Raw genomic sequence first — 19,111 nt, forward strand, 5'->3', positions numbered from 1 at the left:
TATATATATATATATATATATATATATATATATATATATATATATATATATATATATATATATTTAAAACAATTAGAAAGACTTTCTAAAGAAGTGAATAATGGAAAATATTTTTGGATTATTTTAATTTTGGCATTTGCATAAACAAATAAATAAACCTATTTTAAAACAAGACCCCTTTTTTTTTACTTTCATTTTTATGGCAAGGCAAAAACAATGATGATTTTTCTACTTTTCCTTTGCTTTTAATAAAACAAACTAACAAGACATATATTTTTTTTATTTTTTCAAAATTTCGTCAGAGTTTTGATACCTACTCGGACATTGGTTTTTTCCTTCTAAAAATAAGTAGTTATATCTCTACACTGTCATTTTCTCATTTTTTTTCGCTATTTTCTAATTCGTTGAAAATGATGACAACATACAAAATCTTTTGAATTTTCATGCCTTGTTTTTATATGTATTTTTATTTTTTTATATTTATTGTTATTTTCAAAATGTGGCATGGGAAACATAAGGATTTCCAAGACATCTTGGATTTCGCAAATGTTCCCCATGCGCTTTTTCCAACATATGAAGCGTGGGGGACATATGGGAATTCCAAGACTTCTTGGATTCCACAAATGTTCCCCATGTGTTTTCCCAAAAAGCAAGCGTGGGGGACATAGGGAATTCCAAGGCTTCTTGGATTCCACAAATGTTCCCCATGCTTTGATTAAAATAACATCATGCTGGAAATGACCAAATGACCCATTCGCCCTTGACTGAATACAACATGTAGCACATAGGATGCCATAAGATGGTCTATTATTTCAGGTTGCTTGTCCTAGACGGACCCAACCCCTGTGTTGAGTCCCCTAAGTCAAATGCACATGATGCAAATAAACGTTCCTACTAGGGATCCGGCATGTGGCTTCGTTATACTAAGTTCATAACCTGGGTATTTGTTCTAGACCTGGCTTACCCGAGCGGACAGCTCGAGCCGAGGGGGGGCAGCGTACCGGGAATACAGAAGCTTCACCGGCTTAGCAACTTGTCCGAACCTCGTTCTAAATTGGGATTTGACACTATACAGAAAAGAAGTCGTACGAAGTACACCCTTCTTCATGATTCAGAAGACTCAGAGAGGAGATGGGTTTCGGCACAATTTATATACAGTTCACATAATATCAAAGCGGTAAAAGCAACATTTAGCACATTAAGCTCAAAACATGTAAAAATCAAATAAAGCCAAATATAACAATTTATCTAAGCTCGAATTTCTAACCCTGAACCAGTGGTTCTGGGTTATAGCCTCCCCAGCAGAGTCGCCAGAGCTGTCACACCTCCTTTTTCCGCACCCGCAGGGGCGCGAGGGAGTTTTTTCCAATTAAAGGACAATCGAAACGGGATTTGTTTATTTATTTCAGAGTCGCCACTTGGGAGATTTAGGGTGTCCCAAGTCACCAATTTTAATCCCGAATCGAGGAAATGAATGACTCCATATTACAGTCTGCGTACCAGAAATCCGGATAAGGAATTCTGTTAACCCGGGAGAAGGTGTTAGGCATTCCCGAGTTCCGTGGTTCTAGCACGGTCGCTCAACTGTTATATTCGGCTTGATTATCTGATTTTATACAAATATGAACTTATGTGCAAATTTTAACTTTTTACCGCTTTTATAATTATTATTTTTAAAAGAATGTGAACATCATTTAAAACACGTCTTTGGACTACGTCACATGAAATGCACCCATAATCCGGAACACATTTTATTTGATGTTTTGGGATCGGGATTTGGGTCGCATGAAATGCACGCCCATGTTTAAGAAAGTAAATTATTAAACACGCGCCTAAAGAGACTATCGCGTTATTATTTTGGGAAGGCCACGAAATTCACTAAGCGGCCCTCCTGAATTCTAAGTAATTTAAAACAAGTATTTACTGAGGGCCCCGCAATTTGTATTTTTATTCGGCGAGGCTCATCTCATTCTTATTTTTTAAAGGAATTTGCAACGTCATGGAAATGCATCTCGGGCCACGCCACAATCAATGTGCCCGTGACTAGAGACATATTTCGACTCCGTTGAGATTTGGATTTGGGTCACATAAATGTGCACCCGAGTTTAAGGAGATAACATTATTAAAGGCGCGCCTAAAGCAACTAGCGCATTATTATATTGGGTAGGGCCGTGAATTTTGCTAAACGGCCCGTCCCGGAATCTAAATATTTCATACATATATTTTGTGAGGGCCTCGCAATCTGTACATTTTATTTGGCGAAGCTAGTCTCGTTTTTTTTTATTATTTTATTTATTTTTTATTTTTTTTTAGAAAAAAAAAAGAACAAGGCTAAAATGACTACATTTCTTTGCTACTTCGCGAGGTCATGGGTTGTAGATTAAACTTATTTGATGAAACGAATATCTTTCCGCGGGATTAAATTACTACTATGATTTTTACATTACTACTACATGTACAAACAACTATTAAGACAAACATTTAGATAACAATAATCTGAGCATGAAGAAACAAAATGCCGAATAACTACTAAACATGACGAAACAAAGGAAATGCATTCACGACCAAATTTCAATATCATACGGAGTTAATTAACAAGAAATAGTGATTTACAAACATCATATGAATATGTCTCGCTCATTTGCATACTGTTCGCATGAACTAGGATTGTATTTCAACAAACACATATATATATTACTAACATAAAACATGAAGGACATGGGCAGGGATACCTACTTGCGATCGACGTCCGGTGCGTTGGACCTGCGACGAAACCTCGGACAACAACCTCGACGTACCGAACCTCGACGGAAAACAGAAAACTCGGCAAGGCAGGATCGCAGCAACCCACAACTGCTCGCGAAAGATGGAACAACGTCGACAGCAGTAAGGTCGACGCGAGGGGAGGGGTTAATGACGGGCCTGTTTGGTGGTGGGATTACTGGTTCGCTTCTGTGAGTGCGAGGGGTCGTTTGGGCAATGGACGATGGTTAACGGGGGTGGCGATGCAGCAGCAAAAGTTGTTGCTTGATGGGTGGTTTCTGGAGGTGGAAGCAGCTGCGGTGGTGGTGTTCGGGTGGTGGTTTGGGCTGGTTGCGAGACGACGGGGGAGATGGTGTCGGGATGGTCGCTGGACGTGAGGAGGAGGGGGGTTTGACAGGAGGTTAGGTTGTTGCTGTTGGTCGTGGTGCTGGGGGAAAGTGACGGGCCTGTTGGGTGCGACAGTGAGTCGATGGAGGGAAGGTGGTTATGGTCGTTTGAACCGTTGACGGAGGTGGAGGGAGCTGGTAGCGGCGGGGGGTTGTGACGACGAAGGCGAAGCAGCAATGCTCGTCGAATTTAATGGAGGAAGGAGGCGATGGTCGTTCGGACGTGGAGGAGTGGCGTCGCGACTGGTTTTGGGTTGCGACGGGTGTGATGGAGTTGGGAGGAGACGGGGTTTTGGGTGAGTTTGACGATTGGTGGACTGGTTGGGCAGTGACGACGAGAGTGGCGTTCGGACGGTGTCGAGGAGGCAGTGACGAACGGGAGGGAGCTGGGGTTTTTGCGTTGGGGGCGGGGGTCACTGGTTTTGGTCCTTCTGTAGGGTTTTCTTTCTTTCTTCTTTATGAAGAAGAAAGCTCAACAGTAGTTCCCCCTCCTTCTCTTTTAAAATCCCGTTCCTTTTTCAATTTTTAAAAAGTCCCCCCTTTTCCAAGTTTGTCCGTGTATTTGACATGGGTTTGTCAAGAAAAATGAGCCCCACGCGTGGTGGGGTTCGAGTCTTATGTCCCCCACGCGTGGTGGGGTTCCCCATGTGTCCTGGACTCGGTTTATTATGGGCTAGGTCCGAAAATTAGGCCTAAAACCGGGTAGTTTGAACCCGAATATTATTCTTTTGCCCGGACCCGAGAAATAGGAACACGTTGCTTAACTAGTCCTATGTAAGCAAAATAACTACCAAAAATAAGACTAGTATTCAAACAAAACTATATCTTTTTAAATATTTTTCAAGATTTAAAATAGCTACAAAATATTAATAAAACTATTTTTGTAATTTTTGTTTTTTAAATATTAAGATAAAATATGAAGCAATATTTTTTGTATTTTTCAAAGTTAAAATGACTATAGAATATTAATAAAACTATTTTTTTTTGTAATTTTCGTTTTTTTAATAAAGACAAAAATATAAAGTAATATTTTTTTTGTATTTTTCCAAAATTAAAACGACTACAAAACATTAATCGAATTATATTTTTGTAATTTTCGAATTTATATAAAGTACCAAAATAAAGTACAATTTTTGTATTTTTCAAGTTTATGAGAAATACATAAACTAAAATTTATATATATATTTTGTGATTTTTTTCTTTTTGCAACGAAATAAAGTAAAATAGTTAAAATGGCTATATTAGACCCAATTTCATATTTATGCTAAAAAAATGTGAAAATCCTCGGGGAGGGTCAAAAATCATGTGCTTACAGGGAAAACGGAGCGGTAACTCATAAAATGACCGGCCGAGTCGTTACAGATAAGGACTCACAAAATATTTTTGAATGACATATTCATTCAACCTAATATTTATTTTCTTTCTTTTGCTAAAACCTCCTTCAGAGGTGAGTTGTGGTATTTTCCAAGTCATGCATGAGCACATCCTTGTTTATGATCTTTATCACATATTGTCATACTCACTTTCAAGAATGGATATGCATTCACAATGCTAATCACAAGTCGCATTCTTTCAAGGAATGAGCTATAATCATCTGGACATGATTTATTATTATATTTTTGTCATACCACTGTGATGGTAAATATTGTCACGACCCAAAATCCACTAAGGGTCGTGATGGTGCCGGACACACTGTCAGAAAAGCCAACACCAAGAAGTTAATTAAATTTCTATTTTAGTATTTGTTAAAATCATTTTCTTTATACATTAAACAATAATTAATGAGATACAGAAATAAATATGAAGTTTTTAACAAACTTAATATTAAATTATCTGAAAGAGACCATGCTAGCTGCAGGTCGCCTTGAGCAATGCAGTTAACCTAAGTCTCTGTATCAACCATGTTGCTACGCCCACTAGGCCACTAGAGATACATGTGCATGTGCAACAAAAATGCACAGCAAGTGTAGCATGAGTACAAAAACAACGTATACTTCGTAAGTATCCCGTCTAATCTCGAAGAAGTAGAGACGAGAGGTCGACTTCGACACTTACTAATAGTACTATAATGATATATAAACAATATAATACATCGAGGATTTTGTAAAAATGCTTGTAACTCAATAGCATGAAGCAAGTAAACAGTTCTTCCGTTTATAGGGAAATTTCCAAATTCATTTTGTCATCATTTTTACGTTTATCTCAGACCAGGGAGAAACAAATATCAACATCTATAAATCTCAAGGCAAGCAATATAAGCATGCGCAAATTATGCTGAGGTTGTACAGCCCGATCCAATAATATTTAAACTGTGTACTGCCAGATGGTCGAATGACGCGTACCATAGATGCGTCTATTTAATCTACCGAGGTGTTTGGCCAGTTCCATAATATATAAACACGTCCAAACAGTCAAACAAGAATTCATCAAGGAGCAATTATCTAAGAAAAGGCAATGTCTCTTTTAAAAATCAAGAAACGATAACTAGTCTTTTAGAAATTCATCTACACGTTCGACATGTTTTAAGCATTTTTAAATTGATAAAAAGATTTCAAATATTACAAGTAAAGCATGCTTTTGGGTCCTAGACTACCTAGACTTAAGCATAATAGTAGCTACACATGGACTCTCGTCACCTCGTGCGTACGTAACCCCTACAAATAGAAGCACAAATTGGGACAATTCCCTCTTATAAGGTTAGAAAGGAGACTTACCTCGCTCTGAAGCCTATATCCCAAATCAAGAACGTGCTCAAACCTCCAAATTGGAGCCGAACGATCCAAAACTATTCAAATGGGGTAAGAACTAGTCAATACATGCTCAAGAGTTCATATTCTAATTATTAATCTAATTCCCCAACCCTAAATGCAAGGTTCCTAACATTCATCCCTGACCCCAAGTGCCCAGATTCCGAAAATATTTGAAGATAGTTATTACTCATAACCTAAGGATCAAGAATATATTATTTCTACTAAATTCTATAACAAATTTTGTGGTTAAATCTCATTTTTGTCAAGACCCTAGATTCTCACCTAAACCCTTGATTTTTCCTAATTTTACATGTTAATCTACCCATAATCTATGTATTTAAACTCAAGTTGTGTAGAAATTACTTACCTCAAAGTGCTAGGTGAAAACCCTCTTCCGAGAGCTCCAAAATCTCCCAAGAGATGAAAGGAAATGAGCTAAATGGTCTAAGTCTCGAAATTAATAGTTGTGCACAGGCCTCAGATTTCACATTTGCGACACCTGGTTCGCAAATGCGACAAAACTATCGCAAATGCAAACATGGGCCTCCTCTACCAAGGTCTCAAATGCGACCAATGAGTCACAAATGCGGACTCTGCCTCAGGTCAGGCTCCATCACAAATGCGAACAATTTCTCGCATTTGCGAGACCTGCAACTGTTGCCAAGATTCAACTCCTTCCGCACGTCCGAAACTCATCCGAGGCTTCCGGGACCCCGTCCAATCACACAACTCAGTACCATAACATAGCATGGACCTGCTCTAGGCATCAAATCACATCAACAACATCAAAATCCTAAATCATACCTCAATTCAAACTTAATAAACTTTAGAACTTCAAACTTCTTCATTCGATACCGAAACCTTTCAAATCCCGTCCGATTGACCTCAAATTTTGCGCACAAGTCATATTTGATACCTACTCCAACTTTGGGAATCGGATTCCCACTCTGATATCAAAAAGTCCACTTCCTATCAAACTCCTCAAAAATCTTAAATTTTCTATCTTTAGTCAAATGACTCCAAAATGACCCACGGACCTCCGAAGTCACTTCCGATCGCGCTCCCAACACTAGAATCACCATATAGAGATATTCCCAAACTCGAAATTCCAAACGGACATTGATAACATTGAAATGCACTTCAACCCAAACTTATGAAATTTTTCCAAAAATGCTAACTTCTACAATATGTGCCAAAACTTTACAGTGTCTTCCAAAACCCGATCCGGACATACACCCAAGTCCGAAATCATCATACGAACCTGTTGGAGCCTTCGAATCTCGATTCCGAGGTCATTTACTCAAAAATCCAATCTTAGTCAAATTCTTTCAATTTAAGGCTTGCGAAGTGAGAATTCTCTTTCCAATTCGACTCCGAACTTCCCCAAATTCAATTTTGACCATGTGTACAAGTCATAATACTTGAAGTGAAGCTGCTCATGGCCTTAAACTGCTGAACGACGTGCTAGATCTCAAAATGACCGGTCAGGTCGTTATAATCTCTCTCACTTAAACATACGTTTGTCTTCGAACGTGCTAAGAACGATGATGGAGTTGTCCGAAATCACTGTTTAACACCTTGTGCACCTACCCGTGCTACTACAACCTAGTTGAGCACATTAGCTAGATCAATTCTGAAGACATTCCCTTTTATTCAAGCAAATGAGCTTAGAGCCCAATTCTAACATCCGGAATTCTCTGCCAGGCCTGCTTCCACTATATGAACACCGTATCAATCACTACACGAGGTACCAGAACATGACTGCATGCCTTTGCTGAATTCTAACCATGCACCATATCATTCATAGGACCATAATAACATTCCCTGATCATAATAATCGACATTCCCCGAATCTGATGCTCACGATGCACCGCATGATATATATAAGTCTTGTTCCCACTCTCGCAATACCGTCTCGATGGAAGAGATGTGTAGAAATTTATGACCAACTGCCGAGTCAACAAATCATTGAGTCTATACTTCTGACAAGAACTATTACCACATTCTAAACCAAATAATGATCTTTGCTCTTCAATATACTTCATACAATCCGACTGCGCTGATCCTAGATCCAATAATCTTGCCTCACCAAGTATGAACTGCTCAGGCAATAAGCCACCTCGGTCATGATCAAAAATCTCATATGATGCCACAATGTGCCAATAGGCTACAAGCTCAAACATGATACGTAAGGAAAATGAACTCTGGAAGGGACTACTCAACTCACGCAACTAATATGAACTCTCCTCAAAATGGGAAACAAAACGCACAAAAACAGAACTGTACTCAACATCACACTGTTACGGCATGCAACCCGATCCAAACAACATACCCGTGGCGGCATGCCACCCGATGCATGCACAAAATCCATATAAGGAGATACATATCGAGCTAAATTGCTCATTACTACAAAGTACCGAATATCGATCACAAGCATGCTAAGTGCATAATACCATCCATGGGGAGATAGATAGCGTCATACGCTACAAAACTCAAGCACTATTGAGGTGCAATATATGATCTGAATCTTAAGAGCCATCCTAGTCACATAACACCATCGCTACACGAAACCTCAATACATACAAATTTATCAAGTCATTTCACAACTCACGCCGCACAATATAATATTACATGAAATAGCTGACGACGAAACAACATTCAACGTCTGAATACTCCTCTATGAGCGTTATGCTAAAATGAACACATCTGGATTGATATAGAGCCCATATCATATTTAAATCCATTCATAGACCTCAAAACGATTCTGATCACACCGTACTAGGCTAATAACCTTTCATGAGTCTATAATAGCCTCCTTTTTCACATCACAACAAAACAACCATCATAACCAGAGCAAACCTCCGTCGTCCATAGCCCAGTAAATCGAGTGCCCTCCAGGCATAAATTTTCAAATTAGTGAAATTACCACCTTCATACTTGGTTTAAATTTTTATTCAATCAAGTGACTGCATGTCACACTTATACACTCTTCCCGTGAGATACACTTCCACGATCTCATGCACCAGTTAACAAGTTTGCATTTCCATACCACCGGCCACACAAATGTTGTAAAGCAAATCAAGAATTTGTAATCAAGATGTAAAGCCTCCTACACAAACACTGATCTCAGGTGACGCTAAAGACAATACCAGCTTACTCTAAACATCTAAATTCCCTTCCTGCTCATCCGAGCTCGTGACATCCTTGTCAACACCGAACCACAATCTTAATCCTTACTTCCAAATTTCATATCGCTTACTGCACCTAACATGCCAAGATGTGATAGTGCCAAATTTTCATCATAACTCATGAACCACTGCTATGGTAAACACTTCATCATATAAAAACTTTTTATTTAACTCATTGTGAGATAACCATAGCAACACACGAGTAAATTTTTCATAACCGTAGATCATACAAACCCTAAAGTAGTGATCTAAGCCACCATAGCCCTTCCGGGACCCGCCTACACATAACAAGCCATAATACTAGAATACTTCTGAATAAAATCAATTACAGCGGCCGACAAGCCTCACACGTACCGTCACAAATTGCTTGCATAACTTGATCACACTGAAGGAACTGATCACTGCCACCAGTATATCAATTCAACCATGGCTAACCAATCCAACCTCTTCCAATTTATCCTTAATTACCTTAGAATAATAATAACTTCCTCCAACTCCATGAATCTTCTAGCACGTGAACACCTTCTCAATGAAGCACCTGACCGAATCACTTTCCTTGTACCCACCATCTACATAAGGCATAAATCCTGAATCCTTCCCCAAGTCTGAACATGAGTTAATAAGGCCAACTATAGCACACCTTTAACAAATCCTTCGCTCAAATTACCTCTTATGTTCCGTTCCCTTAACTGAAATAACCTATACATATGCTAATAACCAGAAATCTTACAAATAGACGACCATGCAATCCAACCGTAGGCGGTGGGACTCTCCCACTTAGCTTGAGGCCACTATTACACAACTCTAGAACTGCCAAGATTCTTTTATCTCTCATTGACAACCTTGCGCAATCCACCGCCAAATTCCTCGAAATCCTTCCGTTAGCATTTTATGAACACTCTGAATCTCTAGCAACATTCACATATTCGACTTCTTACTGGATAGCCAGTAAGATTCTATGCAGACGTTTCGCCAACCGCGCGATCACTGATCTGCTCACAGGAGATAACCCCTTGTAGAAATTACATATCGGCATCTCCCAACAACGCTGCAATGAACCATTACTACGAAATCAGTAACCATCCTAAGCCCATGCTCATTCACTAGCTGTACAAGTCCGTTCATTCCTCATGGAAATCCACTAAAATACACGACAATATCTCTTAATTCAAAGTTATGTTGCTCCTCTCCTCATATCAAGCATCTTATTTCTGTTGCATCCAATTCCTCGTCGTATAACAGCCAATGATTCAAATTAAGCTCGTGGACCCAATCACCGTCCACTAAAATTCCCAAATCGCTCCAAACTTTTCCTCAAGGTATGTAGTTACCCTACCACTAAACCTATATGCTACTCTACCACTCTCCCACTTTGGGCAAACTCACTTCTTTAAGAAACTACTCGACTTTCGCTTCTTACATCTGGCCTTCTAGAAGTTTAACCATCGCATGACACTCTCCACGTGTCCTTCCCTATCCTTCGCTGCCCAGTTGTTACCTTAAGTCAAATCTATCTCTAACAACCGCTCCTCCAATACTATTTCACAATATCCTACCCCAAAGGCGAATTGTAGAAGACCATGACACCGGCGAACTTAACACATCCAATCGAGGACGACGATACCACGTCGCAGATGAAAATTCCACCACACTTGAAAACATCGAGTCTTGTTACTCCATCAACCCAAACCTGGTCATTCATAGTCCAATTGATCTTCCTTCGCCGGAAATACAACACCAAATCTCTGAATCATGCACTGAGAAAACCTCCTTCCAAGTCATTCATTGCCCCAACACATAGGCAAGTATCCTATCATCACGTCACTACCGTGCGATAACCAATCATGAACAATCATAGCAATCGGCGCACAGCCTCAAGCTCTCAGAAGTGCAGCTACCGAGCTAAAATGACAAAATATCCTTTCGCAAGGCGACGACAATAGCCCAACCAACCATGCCGGGAGAAACATTCTGCACCACATCTGTAGTACCATTACAATTCTTCAATTCTAGATTTATAATAAGCATTTCACGTCGCATAAGATTGAGTAGGAAGGAAATAAGGTCATAAGCCTCGAAGGAATCAAACCGCATGATGAGGAATCAAGAAGGGAAGTTCTCCTAACAGCCATGTAGCCTCTCGAAGATAAGTACAGATGTCTTCGTGCTGATCCGCAAGACTCTACTAGACTCGCTCATGACTCGTGAGACCTAAGGGAACCTAGTGCTCTGATACCATGTTGTTACGACCCAAAATCCACTAAGGGTCGTGATGGCACCAAACACACTGTCATGCAAGACAATACCAAAAAGTTAATTAAATTCCCATTTTAGTATTTGTTGAAATCATTTTCTTTATACATTAAACAATAATTAATGAGACACATAAATAAATATGAAGTCTTTAAGAAACTTAATATTAAATTATACCATAATCATCCCAGAATTCGGTGTCACAAGTGCATGAGCAACCATTAGAAAATCGAATAAAGTACAATAACTGTCTGAAATACAATTTGGACAGAAAGTAAATACAATACACTGAAAGAGACCATGCTAGCTGCAGGTCGCCTCGCGGAATGCAGCTTACCTAAGTCTCCATATCAACCATGCTGCTACGCCCACAAGGCCACTAGAGATACATGTGCCTGTGCAATAAAAATGTACAGCAAGTGTAGCATGAGTACAAAAATAACGTGTACTCCATTAATATCACGTCTAATCTCAAAGAAGTAATACAAGAGGTCGACTTCGACACTTACTAATGGTCCAATAATGATATATCAATAATATAATAAATCGAGGATTTTATAAAAATGCTTGTAACTCAATAGCATGAAGCAAGTAAACAGTTCTTCCATTTATAAAAAAAATTCCAAATTCATTTTTTTCATCATTTATACGTTTATCTCATACCAAGGAGAAACAAATATCAATATCTATAAATCTCAAGGCAAGCAATATAAGCATGCGCAAATTATGCCGAGGTCGTACGACCCGATCCAACAGTATTTAAACTGTGCACTGCCAGATAGTCGAATGGCGCGAACTATAGATGTATCTATTGATCTACCGAGGCTTCCACAATATATAAACACATCCAAACAGTCAAACAAGAATTCATCAAAGAGCAATTATCCAAGAAAAGGCGATTTCTCTTTTCAAAATCAAGAAACGATGACTAGTTTTTTAGAAATTCATCTACACGTTCTACATGTTTTAAGCATTTTTAAATTGACAACAAGATTTCAAATATTGCAAGTAAAGCATGTTTTTGGGTCCTAGACTACCCAGACTTAAGCATAATAGTAGCTATGCACGGACTTTCGTCACCTCGTACGTACGTAGCCCCCGCAAATAGAAGCACAAATCTAATTAATTCACCTATGGGGACAATTCCCTCTTACAATGTTAGAAAGGAGACTCACCTTGCTCTGAAGCCTATATCCCAAATTAAGAACACGTTCAAACCTCCAAATCGGAGCCGAACGATCCAAAACTATTCAAATGGGGTAAAAACTAGTCAATACATGCTCAAGAGTTTATATTCTAATTATTAAACTAATTTCTCAACTCTAAATGCAAGGTTCCTAAAATTCATACCCGGGCCCACGTGCCCGGATTCCGAAAATATTTGAAGATAGTCATTATCCATAACCTAAGGATCAAGAATATATGATTTCTACTAAATTTTATAACAAATTGTGTGGTTAAATCTCATTTTTGTCAAAAGCCTAGGTTCTCACCTAATTTTCCATAATTTTACATGTCAATCTACCCATAATCTATGTATTTAAACTCATGTTGTGTAGAAATTACTTACCTCAAAGTGCTAGGTGAAAACCCTCTTCCAAAATCTCCAAAATCACTTAAGAGATGAAAGGAAATGAGTTAAATGGTCTAAGTCTCGAAATTAATAGTTGGGCACAGGCCTCAGATGTCGCATTTGTGACACCTAGTTCGTAAAGGCGACGGTCATAAATGCGACAAAACTATCACAAATGCGAACATGGGCCTCCTCTGCCAAGGTCGCAAATGCGGACTCTGCTGAGGTTGTAAATGTGACCAAAATATCGCAAATACGGACTCTGCCTCAGGTCAGGCTCCATCGCAAATGCGAGGTTCACAAATGTGAGGTTCGCAAATGCAAACAATTTTATGCATTTGCGAGACCTGCAACTGCTGCCAAGAACACCAGAAAATCTGGTGTGCTTTCAACTCCTCCCGCACATCCAAAACTCACTCGAGGCCCCCAGGACTCCGTCCAATCACACAACTCAGTCCCATAACATAACACGGACCTGCTTGAGGTGTTAAATCACATCAACAACATCAAAATCCTAAATCACACCTCGATTCAAACTTGATGAACTTTAGAACTTCAAACTTCTTCATTCGATGCCGAAATCTTTCAAATCCCGCCCGATTGACCTCAAATTTTGCGCACAAGTAATATTTGACATTACGGACCTACTCCAACTTTTGGAATTGGATTCCACCCCGATATCAAAAAGTCCACTTCCGGTCAAATTCCTCAAAAACCTTCAAATTTCTAACTTTAGCCAAATGACCCACGGACCTCTGAATTCACTTCCGATCGCGCTCCTAACACCAGAATCACCATACGGAGCTATTCCCAGACTCGAAATCCCAAACGGACATTGATAACACTGAGGTTCACTTCAATCCAAACTTATGAAATTCTTCCAAAAATACTAACTTTCACAATAGGTGTCGAAACGTTCCCGGGTCTTTCAAAATCCGATCCGGATATACGCCCAAGTCCGAAATCATCATACGAACCTGCTGGGACCTTCGAAACCTGATTTCGAGATCGTTTACTTAATAATCCAATCTTAGTCAAATTCTTTCAACTTAAGGCTTGCGAAGTGAAAATTCTCTTTCCAATTCGACTCCGAACTTCCTGGAATTCAATTTCAACCATGTGTACAAGTCATAATACTTGAAGTGAAGCTGCTCATGGCCTCAAACTGTTGAACAACGCGCTAGAGCTTAAAACGACCGGTCGGGTCGTTACAAATATTGCCTTCACTTTTGAAGGATTACTTTAAGAACCCTTATTGTTCTCCTTTTTATAATTACCATAATAATGATTATTATTATTTTAGCTCTTGCCATGTACACGTGCATTCATATGGCCCCGATAATTAGTTAAGTCTTCTTTTAGACTTTTGATCTATTGCTTTCACATTCTCTTGAGAGAATGGAGCAGACATAATGGGACGGGCTTCATGATTTTTTTTATTTATTAAAATCATATTATTTTTCCTCATTCATCGTTACATCATATATGTGGTGCATTGGGACTCGGACTCAATGTCTACCCATATAAGACGTGTAAGGCCATAATATATTGGGATTTGAATCCAACATCTTATTATCATGATGCATCGAGACTTGAATCTGATGTTTTACCCTCATGGAGTGTTGAGACTTGAACTTACTGTCTTACCATCAACGAATAATATAATAAGCTAAAATGCATTAGGACTAAACTCGAGTCTTTAAAAATATTATAACTTCGTGATTATATGCGTTAATGAGACTTATGAGATATAGACAAATACACAATTTAAGTAGTGGCTTATAAATATTTAACCAACATAGATAATTCTTATAATATAAACATGTAACTCTAAAATTCATATCATAATAAATCACAATGTGTCAGATTGTATATAAGAATAGCACAAGACTAAATATGCGTTATTAAGTTATATAATCACGATAACTATTTTAATTTATGCATGCTCAGTTAACATCAGTGGCGGATCTAGAATTTTAAGGTTATGAGTGCTCACTTCCTTTAATATAAAAGTGCTATCAATCGCATAGTATAAGTGCACAATTATTCGAATGCAAGAGTAAACGACTTAATATGAAAACTACTAATAATATTTTCATTACCAACAAATACTTTTAGTCACAAGTCATAATGAACTACTAATAGTATTATCATTACCAAAAGGACTTCTAGTCACAATTCACAACTGTGATCGACGACTTTTCATATGTTGAAAACGATGACTAATGGCATTGTTGCTCACAGTTGAGAATATTTTACGCTCTACATAGCAAACTAAACAACTGTTTAAAAATTCATCATCTATGCTTTCTCGGATTGCTTTTCAAAAGAAGTGCGAATTTATTGTGATTGATTCATTAAATCAATCATCCTGTTGAAACACTTGTTGTGGATGTTATTTACCTCTCCAACATGAGCTCTAAATCTTTTTATAGCCTTGTTCCAACCTTTAAAGTCATTTTTTGTAAAAGCATCCCCCATATTTCCATGAATTTCATGTTCATTTTTGAATAAATAACAACACAAACAATATGCAGCATCTTTTGATATACTGTACTCCAACCACTTTGAATGTTGACCCTTAAACCAACCAGGATAAAACTGACGCATTGTCTTCCCAAACTTAGTTTTAGGAAAATCATGACTCGTAGGCTGGCAAGGTCCCATTTGAATATAATGTCTTCTAATTTCATCTCGTATATTAGGGCTATATTCTGCAATGGACTTCCTATCCCCCGGGTCAGTATTGGGAGATCCTAAATTATGATCTGAAAGAGATATATCCCTTTGAATTTCCGGGGTTACGGATGACGCAACAGATGGATGAGAAGAACTAGAACTTGGTTGCCCAACTTTTGATCTTGTGACAAACTTATCCATCTCGACACAAAATTTACTACACATAATTTAATTAATTTCTATCGGGAAAACCATGCCCCTCAATCAACAACACAAACAATACGGCAATAACGATATAACTATTTAATTTTTCGAAAGAAAAGATGAAAACTTACAAATTTCTGAAGCAATGAGTTGATGAGCACAATTTCATCAATCGCACAACCCACCAATATTACTAACCTGCATATATTCTCAAAATTAAGTTTTGGAATCAAACAAGTTGGTAACAAAGATAATATTTTTCATTGAATCTGCTTTCAAAGAATAAGCGATAAGCATGAAAAAAATTCAAAATCTGTCTAAGAATATTTTTAATTTCTTACTTTAATAAAAATATCAAATCTTATTACCTTGTGCTATGTTCTGATAATTTGATTTTGAGATTGTTGTGAATGACCGAAGAGTTTGCTGATTGTTTCGTCTACTTTATTCTTCGTTTTTCCCTTCTCTACGTTCCTAATGAGCAAAAATTCAAGAAGGGTTTAGTTTTAAACTTTTCTGTAAGACTGTAAAGATGGTCTTTCTTATACTTAAATCTAATTAATTATTAATATAATAAAGCCTAAAGGTGAAAGGAAGTAGGAAAAGGAAAAACTAAAAACTAAAAAAGGAAAATTTAGTTCAAAAGCAGAGAAAGGTTAAAAACTAAAAAGATACGAAAACGTAAAGGGAATATACGAAAAGTTAAACTAAAACGTAATCTGACAACCTAAACTAAAACCTAAAGGGAATAGGAAAAGTTTACAAAAAGCTGACATTCAAAAATACAAAGGCAGTGCTGTGACAGGAATCGAACCTGGATCTTTGCTTTCAGGAAAGGTTTTAACTCTCATTTCAGAACCACGGCACCCATCAGTCATTTTGTTTATTGGGTGCTCACTAAAATGTTATATCTTATTTCTTATATTTTTATTATAGCTATATTTAGTTTACGTCAAGATTAATGGGTGCTTGAGCACCTAAAACTAGCATGTAAATCCGCCCCTGGTTAACATGCATCATGTAACATGACAGTAGTCTTGATTTTATATTTAGCTTCCAACTGGGAGTTATTAATTTTTTTTTTTTGGAGTCATATATATCTTGAAATCGTTTGACAACTCAAGAATATCATAAGTAGGCATCTCTGTGATAAGCACAAGCACAATACTTATTCGGTACTAAAATAGCATTACTCGTAACATTGACGTAACTTACAGAGAAATTCCTGAATAGAATATGATTATTGGATATGAAAACGCATGTAATATCTTTGCTTAAGCACATCACTTGCAGTATTAGATGAACAATAAAATACAACATAACTCAGAGGTAGCTAGATGGTAAGGTTAGAGCCTTTGATATAATCTGCCATATAGTTTGGGTCTTCGGTTTATTTCCTTAGTATGTAAGTTTGAGTTTTAAGTTCTTTGTATATAAGAACTATAGCTATTCATGACATATCTTTTCAGTTTTGTGTATCACTCTTTGAGCACTGTAGTGTCTTAACTACATATTTAATACGGAGTTAATTAATACAAAGATGATAAATGAATTAGTTTAGAAGAATGAGAAACGTATCTATGCATTAGCATTCAACCTGTTTTTGATGTACTTGATCAGGATATGGAGACTGGCTTCCATTTGCAACTTTCCAAACTATTCAATCACAAATACATACCCTTTTTTTTATATAGGAGAAAACTAGAGCTCGACCAGGCGGTGATAATGCAAATAGAATTAGAGAAATTCGTGTTGATAACGTGTTTAAAAATAAGAGTAAAATAGAACAATATAGTAATGAAGACAAAATATATAGGAGGAGAATGTAGAAGCTTTCTTATTCAAGTGTGTTTTTTATGTATTCTTCCAAAGGAGAATAACATACTATTTATAGGTTACAAAATCTCTTCTCAATTTACATGTATTAATGAACTCATTCATTTGGTATTGAATTTTTCAAAGACAGTTACGAAAAGAACATCTACATGCATTGGAAGTGACATCCACATACATTGGATTTATAACAATTTTGGTATTATTATTCTCTTGTTTGTTACTTCCTCCGGTCCAAAAATAATTTTTTGGCTTTTTTCTTGTGGTCCAAAATAAGTGATTTTTCCCAATTTCAAGAATGCATTAATTATCTTTTTCCTACATTGCCCTTGGAGTAATTAATGTTGGAGTATGTATGAGGAGTGTGTACATATGTGAAGAGATAATAAAGGTTAATATGGTCAATTTCATTGTTAATTAATGTTAAAAGGTGAATTTCTTAATATGTGTGAAAATAACCAAAAAATCACTTATTTGGACTGGAGGGATTAGAGTTTTTCAACCTATGTATAATTAATACTACTTTGTATTAATTATACGCCAATGCACTATATATAGTAATACCATGATTTTAATATATAGATAAACATGTATATAGACAGAACTGGCCTTTCAAAATCTTTAGGAGTAGTTTGGTATGTGGGATAAGGATAATAATTTCGGGATAAAGTTTAGGATTAACTTTATTCCATTTTTTGGTTTGGTTTGAAGACAAATTATGTTGGGAGTAATTATACTGGGATTAGTTATCCTGGAATTATTTTTTATTGACTGTTTGGCATGCTGTATTAATCCTGAGATTGTATATTTTATTGCTTTATCATGAGATTACTATTCCACCTTCTGGCAGGTATAAGTTATCCTGATACTTTTTTAATCTTGGGATAACTTATCCCAGGATTACTAACTAAACAAGGGATAAACAACAACAACAACAACAACAACCCAGTAAAATCCCACAAGGGATAAAGTAGTACTAATTTTTTGTCTCAAAATTATTTTTACTTAGCTATCATACCAAACAACCCCTAAAATGGTGGGATTAGTTATCCCAGATGGAATGTGTGATAGCTAATCTTATGGGATATTCACTATTATATCAAACAACCCCTTAATACACCATAACAAACAGTCGATAAAAAATAATCTCAGCATAGCTAATTCGAGCATTATTAATATACCATATATTCAGTACTATTCTTATATACCATATCAAAGGACCCCTAAAGGGCAGAGAAAGAGGAGGATTTCTTCTTTGTCTTGCACATCAATTTTCATCTCGTAAATATAATAATGAATCTTACATTTGATAGTTTCATATGAGTAAATCTCAATGTTTTGTGTATATATGCCCTTGGTTTTTATGATCATGTATTATTTATTTTGTTTAACTAAAGTAATATTTAACTGGTTTGCATCTCAACAATAAAATGATAACGATTAACATAAAAAGAATGTACCCTTATCCTAGTAATAAAACAA

The 19,111-nt window shown here is 37.1% G+C and overlaps 1 long non-coding RNA gene across 1 annotated transcript; it reads right to left on the reverse strand.

The window, feature by feature from the left end:
* Window positions 1–11,561: 11,561 nt before the first annotated feature.
* Window positions 11,562–17,619, reverse strand: LOC138891139 (uncharacterized). Its single transcript, XR_011407463.1, has 4 exons — window positions 17,394–17,619; window positions 16,165–16,270; window positions 15,928–15,994; window positions 11,562–11,735 (listed from the first exon to the last, which is right to left on the reverse strand). It is a non-coding gene; the product is annotated as an uncharacterized lncRNA (long non-coding RNA).
* Between the last annotated feature and the right edge of the window lie 1,492 nt (window positions 17,620–19,111).

This window comes from Nicotiana sylvestris, chromosome 5 (genome assembly GCF_000393655.2).
Source record: "Nicotiana sylvestris chromosome 5, ASM39365v2, whole genome shotgun sequence".
Taxonomy (NCBI): Eukaryota; Viridiplantae; Streptophyta; class Magnoliopsida; order Solanales; family Solanaceae; genus Nicotiana; species Nicotiana sylvestris.